Source organism: Falco punctatus, assembly GCF_963210335.1.
Source record: "Falco punctatus genome assembly, chromosome: 1".
Classification (NCBI taxonomy): domain Eukaryota; kingdom Metazoa; phylum Chordata; class Aves; order Falconiformes; family Falconidae; genus Falco; species Falco punctatus.
In genome coordinates this window covers 4560253-4575804 of record NC_137580.1, presented here as the reverse complement: position 1 = coordinate 4575804, position 15552 = coordinate 4560253, and the positions used below count along the sequence as shown (strand labels likewise).

At 42.7% G+C, this 15552-nt stretch overlaps 1 long non-coding RNA gene across 1 annotated transcript in view; it reads left to right on the top strand.

Annotated features, from left to right (window-relative positions):
* Positions 1–112: 112 nt before the first annotated feature.
* The window catches only part of LOC308058269, a 37825-nt gene continuing 22385 nt past the window's right edge, over positions 113–15552 (top strand). The window contains exon 1 of the long non-coding RNA XR_013925752.1: positions 113–15552. This exon is cut by the window's right edge and continues 17574 nt beyond it. This is a non-coding gene — a long non-coding RNA (uncharacterized lncRNA).

The following is a 15552-nucleotide window of genomic DNA, read 5'->3' as shown; positions in this document are numbered from 1 at the left end:
TTATACCCCGCAGCCTCTCGCGATAGGAGGAGGCGCCCCCCCGGGGCGCGGGCATTGGCTCGGACCCCCCGGAGCCCGCCCCCGTCGGGGGGCGCGGGGCAGTGCCGCCATGTTGCCCCGTGGAGGGACGGCGAGGGCCAGCGCGCTCGGGACGTTTAAAGGGCAAATTAAAGTTATCTGGTGGCTGCCGGGGAACGCTATGTCAGAGCATGTGCCTGCTGTATTAATAGCTCCTGGGAGGCACAGGAGGGGACTGAGGAAGCTGGCAGGAGGACCTGTGGCAGCGTTAACTGTTTCACGCAGGCCGGAGAGGCCTGGCCGCGGCGGCCGGTCAGCTCGGTGAAGCAGGAGTGCTTTAAGCCTTGGCTTCGTGTGGGCGCATTCACACCGTGAATAGCGAGGGGGATCTGGGCGCCGGGCAGGCATCCTGGCATGGTCATCGTGCCCTACAGCAAAGGTCACTGGGGGTGCATAGTCAGCTTGGAAGGTGATGTGGTGGTTGGTTCATGAGCGTCGGTAGCCAGGAATGGGGCTAGACCTCTCTGAACCAAGGATAAAGAGAGCAACTTCATGTCTGATACGCTGCACGAGCTTGCAGGCGTCGAGGTATTTAAGTACCCTGGCATGCTCCAGGACCTGGCTTTCCTGAAGAGGAGACAACGTGCCTTACTGCATTACTTATTTCAACCCTGCGAGGCCAGACCCTCACAAGAGTGGCGTTCAGTCCCCTCTGAAGGGGGAGGGAGGAGAGGGGAGTCCGGGCAGCACTGCCTAGGCACGCTTCACGTGCTTGTCTCACACCGAACGTAAGAGTCAAGGCTGTAGTCATTCACTGTCCGGTTCTTAGGGAAACTTTTGAGTCTCAGATGCAGATTAGATGGTTCCCTCACTTCGTTTCCCTGTTTCTGATCTGTTCGTTTTGGCTAACCCCCATAAGAAAGCAAGAACTTAAGATTCACTCACTATTGGGTGATTTAGTTGTGTGGAATAGTTACGGGAAAGCTGATGCAGCAGGTTGTAGATGCATACTTAGGGGTTTGCCTTAAAAGAGGCACAAAGCTGTGCCCCTAGGGCAGTGTTATACTGAGGAATGCATAGGGTAACGGAGTCTGCTTTGATTTGGTAACATGGTGTCAATAATGGAAATAGGATTCATCTTCATGTAGGTGCTAAAAGATTGGCCGTTCCACAAAAAGACATTCTATTCAGGACAGCAAATCTCTTCTCACTGACGCGTTTGGTAGCACAAGTCAATGAGACGGTAAATTTGATCCCCTGTCTCTCTTGCCCTCTGCTGCTCTGTTGAGGTAGAGATCTCTTCTCATGAACCTCAACTCTGGGAAGTGGACAACAGCTTTAACTTCCAGGAGCACCCTTTGCACCTTGGCCATCCTGAGCAGGTGGATGCAGCCTTTCCCTAGCTTCTAAGAAAGGGGAAGAGAGCCCCCCTGAAGAGACCTTTTCTCCGAGCAAGGACTGAAAGCAAGTGCAAGCAAGAAGCGTAGGGGATCCCTAGAACTAGACTGTGAGTTGAGAGGAGTACCGTTCAACGTATGTAGCTGCCTGGTACCCTTGACTTTTCCGTTTTCTTCCTCATACTTCACCCAGGTCTGGTGTCCTGTCTTTTCACAGGAGAGTAAACGTGCCTTTTAACATCTCAGAGCTTCTACTGCTGGTTTCATACAGACCCGTGGGATGGTGATGCTCACAGTTGCTGCCCGACTGTCCAGACTGATAAGGTCTCACCAGTGTGTGCACTCAGGTGTCAACCAGTGTCCTGCTGACTGGTGTGTGGTGAGTGAGAGGTGGGAGAGTGGCAGTGGGATACTGCTGGGGAGGAAGGACAGTGGGGGGCCTGGAGTGAGAGTGTGATGGTGGGATCTAGCCTGAAAGGGTCTTTTGCCTGCCCCTCTCACACCATTTTTGGGTTAGCCCATTTAAATTGCCTTTTTTAAAAAAAAAAAATGACATTGTAATAAAGTCTTTACATGAGAATCCCAGTTAGTTTGTGAAGTTACTGTTGTGCATCATCATCCTACTCCACAGAGGCTCTTTAGTTTAATAAATTTTTCTGTAGCACTAATACTATTTACCCGTGACTGCCAGTGTTTAAGAAAGCAGTGCATAAAAAATGAATAGCCAATAGCCACTTTTTCTGCTTTTGCTCTCCCTTCCTGGAGCCCAGATGTCTTATCTACTTCCTTGAGATACTCAGCTTCCAAACAGTTTTAGCAAAAGCAAGGCTAGACCAGGACATGTGTCTGTTACTCTCAGAGTTATTCTTTGTTTGTTTGCTTTTTGCTGCAAATGCCCGAGCTGGATCTTTCCTATGTATGTCACCGAGGCTTTTTATGCTACTTGCTGTAGGAGTTCAAATGTATCCTGTAAGGAACTTACTGCTAACTCCACCAGTACCACCAAACTCAAGGATAAGCATTTCCACTAGCTGGAAATGTCATTTAAAAAAAAAACAAAAGGAACTTTGGCTTTTCATACACTTGGTGTTTAGTGCTCTATATTCAGAATAGTTATTGTTACTTTCGTAGAGAAATGGTTACAATAGTTCTGAAAATGCAAGCTTTCCTTTCTGAATTATTGAAAGCCTCATCTTCCTTAGATCTTTGCAGCTTGGAAAGGATTAGCTGGTTTTCTAGGCTGAGTTTGTGGGTGCTTTCTATAGCTGACAGCATAAAAACACTTTTTTCCTAAAAATTCTGAGCTAAAAATAATAACCTAGACTTACATTTTCAAGAGGTATTAGTGACTGACTGCATTGTGCTTTGACGTGTGAATAGCCAGCTCGAAATACTAGGAGATCAACTTTTACAAAATAGTGTGTACCCGTGTTTATTTGCATTTCCAGGACACCGGGAACCCTAGTGTTGAGGCCAGGCCAGGCACAAAATGTAAGAGCTTTTTCTCAAAAGTCAGCAGTCTGAGTCTGACAGCAGACGCACAAGAGAGCACAAGGAGTCGGTCAGACCATCCTGCCTCCCAGCATAGGCAGTGATGGGGTAGACAGTGCATTGGCAAGAATGCCAATACCAAAAAGTATGTGGAGGGTTTTCAGGAAAGATTTGTAGGGTTGTAGTAAATTCTCCTGTAGGTTTATGTTTGTGGTCAGGAGGAAGAGAGTAAGAATGCCCAAAGAGGCTAAATGAGAATGAGAGTTATAGAGAAATAACAGGGTTGGTAGTGACAAAGATGATCAAGAAGAATGAAGGAGTGTGGGTTTGGAGTTTTGTCTTGGGCAAATGTTTGTGAGGGCAGTTTTATCTGGGTATTGGTATTATCTGGCTTAGGAGCCTACATCGAGCTGGAGAGGGGGAAAACTGGATAGTAGGTGTAAGCAGCACATTGAGGAGGGAAGTGTTAGTGCTGGAAATAGCAGTGGGAGTCAACATAGGGTATGTTTGTTTATTAGAGCATCTGTAAAATTTCAGAAGAAAACTGAGGAAGTGGATGAAAATGGATATGAAACAGATCAGCAGTTTCATTGTAACAGGACAAACGTGGGGTGGACAAGCAGGAAAGAAAAAAATCCCCAACATGCCACACAGGAATACACTTGCAGGAAGGGGAGAGTACCATGTTAATATTTCCTTTGGTAAGAATTTGTGCAGAAGCTGTTCAGGAAGAGAGCATTTGAGAAGTGCATTCGAAGTGGTGAAAGGCAGCCACGTCTTCAGTTAACTTGCAAAAGTAGGAGAAAAAGTTAGGAGGGTGGCACAGCTGGAAGGGGGGAATAGTTAAGTGGTTGTGGATGAAGTAAGCCTGATCGCAGGCCAGCCAGGAAGCTGAAGCTGAAGGCAGGCTGACTATGTGTGGGTGCAGGTGGCATGAACGGACCAGGGCAAGGATATGTATCGGTGTCTGCTATAGGGTGTCAGCAGGACATCAGCATGAAGCTTGGAAACTTCACGAGGATGAGTGTGAGAAATTGTGAGGAAAGGAAGGGAGTCAGTTGAAACCACAGAGGAAGGCTGATAAGGAGGACCTGGCTGGCTCGCTGAGAATTCTTTGGAGGGGAAAAGAGCTGAGCTGTTGCTCAAAACCAGATAAAAAGTGACAGGGAGGGTGAGGGCAGCCCCAGTGTGAGTAAGGTGTGGGATGGTGTGAGAAACAGAGGTCTCTTTAAGAGACTGAAGCTGCAGAGGGGGAGTCAGACAAGGGGATCCAGGACATGCGGACATTTAATCCAGGACATTTAATAGGCCTGTGGGAAATACGTGAAGCGTATCTTCCAGCGGCAGTAAATGAAGAGAAGAAAGGGGAGTGGAATGGGCAGAAGGACAGAATGGGAACACAAGAAGGGCTGATTGAGCAATGTTAAAGTCTCGAGAGTGGGGATGGAGATGTGGAGGTGCAGCAAATGTCAGTAAGGGCAAAAAGGAGGCAGAGTAAGAGGCAGAGCTCAGTGCCTCAGGTAGGTTGTTTAAGAGGAAAGAAGGAGCAGCTGAAGGAATAAAAAGTGAGAGAGAAGACCAGGTTAGGTGGGGAGGGAAAGCTGGAGGCGTACAGAAACAAGCTGCAGCGAGAGGGCAGGGGGAGAGATGTCGAGTAGTATCCCACAAGCAGGGTTAACCAGGTTAGGCAGAGTCTGGTCTCTGTTGGTTGGTTTCTTCGTCGTGCAGTGTGTTGGCCAGGCATGTTATACTTTTGACATTCCCTTTTGACTGAACGAATAATGAAAGCGTATGTGTTGACTGAGTGTCTTCTGCTGCGTTAAGGGTTGCCCTGGTGAAGGCAACTAACCTAAGGTTAATTTGTTTCAATTTTCAATGATCCATTGCCTTCACTAGTGGCTGCTCTGAGGTAGTGGAGGAGAAGGCAAAGGTCACTGGAGAGAACGGGTCACAGGGAGCCGGGAACAAAGAAAACAAGCAGTAATCCTGCAGGATTTGGCTCTTCATCAGAGGTTTATTTCACACAGTTTTCAGAACCTCAGTTTCTTCTTTAATTCTGTTGCAGTATCAGGTATGACAACGTTGCTTTAAGTCAAATCAGTCAGGCGTCAATTCCTGCTACACTAGTTGTCTGAAGAACTGAAATCACAGCCTTTACTCTGAAATTAATTTCATTTCACTATAGGACTGTATAGTAAATCTTGGTACGCTGTAGGCAGAATAACAATATTGCTGAGATTTAGAACTTAAGTAATTTTTCCTCATAGGTCTCAACATACTTTGAGAACATAAACCATCTTTTATGTCACAGGTTTGCATTGTGGTAAATAATTCATGGATGTTACAGGCTTTCATAAACATTTAAAGTACTCTAGAACATCTGTTTATTGTTTGATAATTAACGCATTCATGCCAAAAATATAATTCCACATTAGAGATTATGGTAAACTCATTAGTCAGAGGCATTGTGGACAGTTTCTAAGCCGTGGATATAAACAAATGAATGACCTGTAAGACTCCATAATGGTTGATTTACTATTTATTAACTCTCTTTTGGTAAATATATTTTTGATATCAAGTATAACTCAGTATCCTCAGACTGTATTTTGGAAGAAAATGCAAAGAAAAGTGAAGTGACTTGCTCAAGGTCATTCTGTCAGCATGTGGCAGAGCAATGCATGAATGTAAGTTTCCTAGTTTTGCCAGGTTCTTCTTTACATACTATTTGTATATAAATTTTAAATTTCCTTTCCCTCCTCACCTCTATTTTTTAATGGCTCAGGACAACCAGCTAACATTGGAAACTGAGCCAGAAGCAAAGAGAGTTTTATCAACAGTAAAATCAGGTTGCTCTCCCAGTCTGGCACACAGCTTAGAGCTGAAGTAGATGAGCTAGGAATCTGCTCAAATGCATGTAAGCAGGTAAATGGGGTAACGCACATCCTGAACTCGGGTTTTGTATTCAAATAACTGCTGTCAAAAGAGTAACTTTGGTAGTTTCCATTGCTTTTTAAGTTCTGTTTCCTGTCTAGTTTGATATGTGGTGGTTTGTGATGCTCTCGATCAAACAGAAAAGGTTAGCTGGCCTGAATTTGTACAGTTCAGTTACCTAGTAACATTCTGCACAGGTATTAGCGCGCAACTGCATAGTGTTACACACGCTACTTCATTGTTATTGCAAAATCAGTTTATCCACACTGAACCGTGCCCTCACTCTATTATTCATGGGCAAGACCTGCTGAAGACAATAGAAATGAGTCTGGAAAGGAACCAAGTAAGGGTGTCGGAACAGGGCTAATAGTTAATAGGTTTCTCAAAACTGTAAACTGGCAACATAAGCCACTGCAATAATATGAAAAGTCAAAATCACTTTTATTCCAATAATACCAGCAAAGCTTCTTCAGAACAAGCACAAAGCAGAATTTGAAAGCCTACTTGCAGCTGAAAGGAATATTGTACTTTTTCTTTTGGTGTAGATCTCAGCAGAAAATAGTTGTTGCCAAGCATGCATCATTACATGGTGGAGTGTATATCCCTTCTTGGATTCAGAGATTTTCAGGTTTTGTGCTTCCAGAAAAAAATACATGCTGAGAGGATCTCTGATGTTCATATATTTAATTTTCAATTTTAAAAAAATTCTAGTTGGAACATATTTTGTATGAGGAAATGGGATCTGGAGATCATTGTGCTCAGAAACTGTGACCTTCTGGGCAAAGAGAAGGTCAGGAAGGTTTTTTTCTCAAGAAGAGCTTACATGTCCAGGGTGCTGATCTTTTATGTTTGATAGATACTCAAAGATTAGTTTTCCTACTTAGTACCTTGAAATGTTCTATTTCCTACCATTTTTTGTCTTACTCTTCTTAAAGATACTGGTTTGCTTTTGGTTTTTAAATCAGTGCTAAGAGATGATTAAAATTATACTTCGCTTTTCTACATGTTCCAGTTCACTCTTAAGAGATATGCTTCTCATGGTGTTGACCAGATTTCTTGGAAGATGTGACTGCTGCAGATAGTACCAACAATATCTGGGCAGGTATGTGATCAGAGAAAAGCTAAGTTATGGGCTGAAACAGTCTGTATTTTCTATAACACACGATAAAATTTTCCTTTGCTACTAGCAGGTAACACTTCCCAGCAGTTTGGTTTATGTCCTGATCAGGAAAATGAGTTGTTAACCTAGTTTTCCTAGTTAACTGGTGGTTTTTTATGTTTGTCTGTTTCCAAATGGGAGAAGTGTTGGTTTGCATGAATGCAGAATGCAGATGCACCTGCCTGAATTGCATGACCTAGAAAACAGGTCTGATTTCTTTTCAAAGCTTAGTAAAGCAATGCTAGTAAAAAGTGAAAGTATTAAAATAAATTTTTCTGACTTTTTGACTGTTTGCAACATTTCTTTCTTCAAAAAATCTGCTGGGTTGAAAAAACATCTAGTAGGTAACCTAGCCCTCTTTGCATAGTGCAACATTGTTCTCAGCATTCCTGCAATACTGAGTGGTGGGTCTCGTGCAGCTTTCTATAGCTCTTGTGACTCTTGCATATTGTTCAATTGTCTGCTTAGAGTTGTGAGGACCTGTTCTTTCTTCTTATATTCATGTAAACTAGTAATTATCCTTTTGAATCACTGATAGACCATTGCTGCAAATCAGTGTATATGAGGAAATCTCATAGCCTTTTTTAGTGTTTGGGTTTTTTTTACTGTTTTGCTCAAGCTTACTTTTCCAAACATTTTTAGATCAGTCTTAATGGGTTATTGAAAGTACTTGGTCTTTGCATTGTTCTTTCTTTTTATTTTTAATCATCCTTTGTGGTGCAGTAATTTTGGAGTGTCAGAAAGTTATGTTCATCTTTTTATGTTTGTAATCTTTACTTCTCGGTTCGATTTGCTAAGTTGCTTCTGTGTGTAATTTTACTGTTCTGGTTGGTTTATCTTTTAAAAATTCATCATTTCAGGCTGACAGGTTTGAATTAAGTGAAATAATTGAAGTGATTTATTTGGTTTCCGTCTCGTATTTCTGACAATACATCTATTATAATAATTTTCTTTTTAATAACAGTGTCAATATTGTTAGCTCGTGCTCAAATTGTTACCTCTTTCCATCTTCAGATATTTTGTAGAGTTTCTCATTCTGCGATTTTACTTTAGACTAGTATTCTATGAACTAGTTTGTAATTTTCTTGCTTACAATAATTTTATTTTCATATGTTATAGGACAAACTTTAACCATTTCTGGCAACAGTATGTGTTTAACTGAATCACAACATCGTGCTTGGTCAGATAACCTGCAGTGCAATAGCAAAACAACGTAGTAATATTTTTATATTACAGAAACAATTGCAAGCATTAAGTGTAGATGTCACTGTTAGACATACTTGCAACAGCTATTGCCACAACAACTTTAATAGACATTCAAGCTTATTTTCAAGTGAGTGAGAAATAACGAATTACATTGCTCAGTGGCTGAATCATCAATTTCTTATCACCCTACATGCTTGTTGAATATTCACGAATACACTGTTATTATAATTCAAATATATTATTATGCCAGACATGTTTTTATTTTCCAACAAAATGGCAAATTAAGGCCAGCTCCACACAGCTAGCAAAAATCTTTATTTTTTTCTAAGCTACCTCTCTGCTAAGGAGCTTTGTTAATAGAGAAATTAGCTTTATCAGATATGCTTGAGCGTGCAACAGTTTTCTGTATTTGCTCATATACTTGCCCTACACCTGTATACAGGATATTCCCACAATGAAGGAATAGATAGGTAGTTGTTAAGAATAGATGTGTATGTCTGCAGCCTAATTTCAGGTCATGTTGGAGATGACGGAGTGGGACTGTTGCTCCAGAAAATGTGGTATCTGGGGCCATTGCTCCAGAAAATACTGTATTCTGATTTAACAGATCAGCTGAGGTTGGTGAAATGGGACAGTGAAATGAAGAGCCTAGATTCTTTTTTAATTATAGGCATGCTAGTAGCAACTTTCATTTTTTTCCCCAGCTGGGATCCTTTGTTATGCCTGGGAGTTTTCCTCATGAACCATTTTCCTCTAAAACTACCTGGAGCAGAACTAGTCAGGACTTCACCAAGAACAGCATTTTTTTCATCAGAAGCTACCCAAATCATTAAAACATAAGCAAAGAAATGTATTTATTTCAGAAAAAAATCCTCAAGTCCAGCATATATGCATGAAGGAAAGAAAGGTCTGCAGAACAGCCGAATAATAGACCTTTTAATACTTTGTTATAAGTCATAAGAAAGAAAGGAAGGTACCGTATTAATAAACATTCTTAAGTGTTGCTATATTATTTGAAATTAATATATAGTGTCTAAAGTTGTATCATAGATAGGTATGAATGAATATATGCTGTAAAAGTGTCTTACAGGTCAACACTGTAGAAGAATTGTCCTTCTGCTCTATTTAATTTCTTCTAACTTGTAGTAGGGTGCAGTAATGGAAGAAATTAAGCTATTGTCTATCTTCCATAAAACTATAATGGGGAAAAAAAAAGAGAGTGGATGTTCTGAGTATATGTAGTGGGGAAAATGGAATCGTGGGAACAGTCATCCAAATATGAAACAGTCTTGAAATAGACAGAGATAAATTATCTGGACCTTCTAAGTTACTTCCAGGATCATAGTGAAAGAGGGGTCACCCACAAGCTGTGTGAGTCTGCTGCTTGTGTATTATTTGCCCTTTCTTTCAGATATTACAGTGTTGTAGACTGGCACCCATTTTCTGCACATAGAACTAGACCAGTGACTCAGGTCAGAGGTAACAGTTCAAATACAATACACAGATCTTTGCGCGGTTGAAAGTAGTCTCTGTGTCTTCCTTGTATTTCCATTAGTGCCGTGCTTCAGTTTTGTGAAGCATTTGTGAAGGTGCAGGCTTTCTCATTCACCGGTATTAATCCACAGGCAGGAAGAACGTAATGGAACATGAGACAGCCGTGTCCCTGGTACCCAGCAGCTTATTTATTACACACATTGGTCTCCTGTTCTGCCCCTCACCTCTGCAAAGCAAGATTAAAAAATCCTTTAGACGGAGCACTCCTCTTCCCCTTTTCCCTCCACTTCTAAAATACCCTCACTTCCAGAGAAGAGGTCCCATTGACAGGGCTTTTGGGAAAGCTGTCCCAAAGCTATGCACTTTCTCCTACTGGGCACTGCTCAGCAGGGGAGGTTGTTCTCAGCTTTTAGCAGTGGTGATGGGGATGGAAGGAGACTGGTTACAGCCAGGGATGAGAAGCATGCATTTACATAGGGTCCTTTTCCCTGCAACCTCGCCACTCACCAGCAAGCATGGGTTTATTTTAGCATTGGCCTTCTGAAGCAGGATTAATTTTCCCCTGAAAAGGTCAGCCTGGGACAGGGCCTTCCAGAGCCGGGGTGACTCGGGAAGCCGGAGATACCTACGAAGTAGACAGGGCCTCTAACTGCTGGGCCTGTGCCCAGTGCAAGTATCCTGGAATAGCCTTTCTGATAAACAGCAGGGGAAAAAAAAAATCCACGTGGGGTCTTTTTTCAGAGGCTGGTGTCAGACTAAACCAGGCTATAGCGCTGCCCTCTGCTGTTGGGATTCGCGGAAAACAGAAAAGGCAGGGAAGATCCAGAAAAACGTTAACAAAATATAACTAGGAAAGCAGCAGTATGTGAGTACGCGTATTATTTCATCCTCTCATTTCATACAGTGCTTCAGCCAGTGGAAATGTGCCCTCGTATCATCACTAGTATTTCAGTTTGTAGCAATGGAATATAGCTAATAGTTCTGTGGGGTTTGGGGACCAGTAGCGTCCTCATGGCTGTGCAGAGCATCTTGTGACCCAGAAATCATACTTTCTGGCATGCTTCTTTGTGTTTCAGTGAGCAGCACTGAAATTTCCATCAGTAATTCAGACTTTTGTAACTTTGTTTTTTTCCTTCTTATTATGTAGAATTACTAAATTCCTTACAAGGAAGACCTGGTTGACTACAAGTGCTGTCTACATAGCCCAGGTTTTTGGTTGGCTAGTATTTGGTTCCACCACATCAGCATTTGCAGTGGAAAACAATTCTAATGGAAGATAAAAACCAGACCAGTTTTACTTGTAGTCTTAGAACTTGAGGGTGTGGGTTGAGAAAAGTGGAAACGGGTAAAATCTGTGTCTTTTCTTTCAGAGATTTCACACAGAAGTGGGAGATGGGAGAATCAGTCCAGCATGTGGAGTGACTACATTTGTTTGGTTCAGTCCGATTTCATTCATTTCACTCTTTGCTACATTCTAGTAAGCATCTGTGCAATCAGCCACATTTACTTTGTTTAATTTGTGACCCCTTTGTGAGTGTAAACTGCTGACATCTGCAAAATTCAAAACACAGAAAAATCTCCTGTGATAGAAAAGAGGGATCTTTTGCCAAAGGTCTTTGGACAGGATCTCACACTTTGATGCTACCACATGAGCACCTTCTGAGACGTGTCAAAAAATCATGCATTAGATATGTCTATATCTTTCCTTTATAGTTAGCTAGTTGACATGTAGACAAGGACTCTGAATATCTGCAGTGGGACAAGGTGCATTGCGTACCAGTTTCCTGCCTGCACCAATCCTGCAATGTGAAAGGAGAGCTGCTGAGAATTCGGGGGTTCCGTTGTATGGAAAGCGGCAGCATCCCCAAGTTCATTTCAGGAAGGGAAATTTGCAAACACTTTCAAGCACAATGAGCCTTCTTCCATTAGGTGGCTTTTATAGATCCTAGGTGTTTTGATACTGTGGGTCCTCCTAATTTATTTTTTTTTTTGTTACTGTGACTTGTTCTGCAGAGGCTCATCCGTCAGTGTGCTCTCCATCCCTTAACAGAGGCAGGCAAACCACAAGCAGTGATCAGTGGAGAAATCGTCAGTCCTTATCACCTTTGCACTCCTCCTGCAACATGAAGCTGACAGATAAATGGTTTAAGGAGCCAGGTGGAAATATGCCTTGTGGAAGAGAATCCCTGGTAGCTTGGAAACCTTAGCATCTGGCCGTCAGCTGGTGGGTATCTGGCATGCTCCATTCACTGCCTATTTCTGCCCCTCGGTTACCAGAAATGGTAGCTGCTGGACCCCAGAATGATGCCTGGTCTCATCTTTGCAGAATGCTGTATCTGCCCTGCAGTTGGCGTTTGGCAGTGTTAACAAAAATTGAGTGTGGATTTCATGCTATATATTTTTTTGCTAATGCTTCTAAAATGGAGACTGGGGTGCTTTTCAGTGCAGTAGCCTTTACTCTGGAGGAGTTCTGGTCACAGAGGACCAGTTCAGAAGTAAATGTTTACTTAGAAACATGCCAGCAAAGCATCCTGAATGATTCACCACTGTGCTCAGTTGTTTGAGATCTCTGATATGTTGTTTATATAAGGCAGTATTTTTGTAAACCCTATTAAGTCTTATGCCATTCCTGTACAGTGTAGGCTGGAGCTGTATACAGGGAGGGGGAAGGGAAACAATTTTCCTCTTACCATATAGGGTAGGCAACATATTTGAAATGGAATTGGACCCTTTCTCCAAGTGATGGAATCTCTGGTTAAAGTAGGTCACTCCTTTAATCTGGGGCTCATTTATTTTCAATGTGTATGAAGCTGTGTTTTCTTAGTATTGTTTTGTCTTTTTTCTATTTTTCTCAGAAAACCTGAAAAAATTAAAGATTATTAGTCAGCAGGAGTTTCAGGCAGCAGCTAAGTGCAGGTAAGAATGATTTTCTTTATCCAGAACCATCTAGCTGTGGGGAGGGAGAATTTTAACTTCCTAGGAGCGTCTCCTTAAGCACACTTTTTCACAGTGCCTGCAGCTAAGTGCATTCAAGACACACATGTTGTGTTTCTGTATAAGAGAAACTATGTGAAGTAACCAGATTATTTAAAAGTCAGGGAAATAATGGATTTTCTAGTTTATTTTTCATTTTCAAGCCATAGCTGGACCATCCACTGCTACCTCCCCATCCTCAGTGTGCCCAATGTATTGATGTTCTGAAGATTAAATACATGACGAGCTTTTCATTATTCTTAGAATGATTATTCCTGCATGTCCTGGTCAGTCACGTTCAAGATTCTTGCCCTTTGTCCAAGGCAATGTCGTATCTGTAGCTTCAAATGATTGTAAAGGTCACTATATAATCCTGTAGCTTTAAAGGGAATATTGCATGACTACTTGGTTTTATTTGCACTTCATTCTGAACAGTTAGAGCAATTTTCCCCTACCACCAGGTAAGCAAGGCAGGCACATCTCTGAAGCTTCAAGAGTTGTCTCCCTGGGTACACGTTTCCTGCCATCTCTAACAGGGAAATCTCAGCACTGTTCAGGAATGAGTTTCACAGCTCCTGATAATGCTTTGATTGCAGTCTGTCTGCATGCATGGAGGCATCAGCTTCATGGGGGTTATTAGTCACCAACTTATATTGCTTCAGCACAAATTTTCTTCCTCTTCAGCACTTTCCTGTAGGTCGGATTTGTTTCAGATACTGAGTTTTTTCTGCTGTCAGTGTTTTCACAGCAACAGATGCCTTTACATAAGGGCCCTCCTGATCCCTTCAGATGGAAGCCCAGCTGTGCCCAGCTTCTGTGTTTTCTGGCCATGGTGTACTTGTGGATGGCTGGTGCTGAGTGTCCAGGATTCTCTAGTCATTTCACCCGTTTCACTAGTGGGCATTTCTGGGTGTTGTCCTGGATAGAGAGGAGTCACTCTGAGCTGGAAAGTAAACGAGGCTTACTGTCAGAGAGGAGCAGATCGCGCTTCCTGCTCCCACAGATACAACCCAAGTCTCCCAAGACTGTGGGGGATGTGAAGCTATCCTGTCAAACAGCTTAGAAACTGGTGTTCACAGAGAGCTGTCTTCTGTGTTCAGCTCTGGGAATAAAACCCTATTTTGCATTGCTTATTCCAAGCTGGAAACAGCAGGCTCTGCTGTTTCTCCTGCAGTCTCCTTTCCACAAGGAAATAACAGCTGTCCCGGTTGTCACCAGGAGCTTTAATTCTTCACTGCTGCTTTCTACCTCACTTTTCCTTTGGGCATATTTAAAGACCTCCTTGTCTTGGAGGTGCCATTTCAGTACATTGTTGCATTATCAACAGAGCAAAAGACTGGAGCTGGACCATCAGCTCTGAAATGTCTGTCTGTGGTATCTCCTATGAAAAACTAATTGGATGGGTGCGATGGGTTGACCCTGGGCAGCAGCGAAGGGTACTCACACAGCTTCTCACTGTCCCCCAGATGGGACAGAGGAAAGGATAGGAAGAGCAAAAGTGAGAAAACCCTTGGGTTGAGATAAAGATGTTTAATAAGCAAAGGGAAGAATACAAAGTGCTGCAAAGGCAATCACTCGGTGCCTCCCACAAGCAGGCTGATGCCAGGGCAGTCTCTGAGCAACAGCTACAATGGTTACCTTGGAAGACAACCCCGCCACCAATTGTTATTGCTGAACATGATATTATACGGTATGGAATAACCCTTTGGCCAGTTTGGGTCAGCTGTCCTGGCTCTGTTCCCTCCCATCTTCTTGTGCCCACCCTCCCCCAGCCCACTTACCGGAGGGGCGCAGCAGCAGAAAAAGAGAAAGGCTTGGCTCTGTGCAGGCACTGTTCAGCAATAGCCAGTAGACTGGTGCATTGTCACCAGTGTTTTAGTCACAAATCTAAACCACAGCAGCATACGGGCTGCTATGAAGTTAACTCAATTCCAGCCAGCTGCTTAACATTAATGCATAGTAGATCAGAAATTTGAGGGTACAGTTTCATAGCTGGTGTAAGAATCCTGATGACTCAATGGCAGCTCTCAGCTTTCTCCCTTCCCATCACGTTCCCCATCTCCTCTCATGTCAGCACTAGCAATCGTGCAGCCTTGCAAAAACTGAGTTTTCAGCACATCCTCAATACTGGTTTGAAGCTGTTGTGTAGGTGGGGGGGGTTGGGAATGTCTTGGCTGGGGATGGGGAAAATGACAGAAGTGACCTTTCTGGAATAGACCTGTCAGTTTGTGACACAGGTGGTTGGTATATACTGTGGTTGTACTTCATCATTCCTTTATTCCCCTAATTAATCTCTCCCACCTCCACTTATTCCCTTCTAAATGACTACTGTCACCATGTGGTCTGTAATTCCTGCTTCAGCTTTAGAGCAATTAGCTATAGAAAACTGTATATGGAAAAAAGTAATCCAGTGGTTTGGTCCTTTGAAGCTATGATGCATGAATCTCTCATTACCAGTTAACTAGGAAAAGGAACTTGATATTTAATGTATGCTACAGAACTAAATAAAAAAGTTGGTCATACGCTATCTATTTCAATACAGTATGGGTAGAGGAGATTAATTTTTTACTTCACGTGTTTTTTTCTTCGTGGCTTTCTACGTAGGTCTTTAGAATGTGATATACAGTGTACGATGTTTGCAACTTGTTTGTTTGTGGTTTTTTTTTTTTAGTTACATCTGAAACATGAACAACAATTGGGGAAGGTGTCCGTATGAAGTTCCTCTTCTGAAAAAACGAGTGTCCTTTCCACTAGATGGCAGGGCGCCTTTGGGTAAGGGAAGCACTCGGCAGGCTGTGTTCGACACTCAGCTGCTCTCAGCCTGGCAGATCTCTCCTTGAATTTATTGGGAGTTTTGCTGGAATGAGTGGGTGGAGTGCGGGA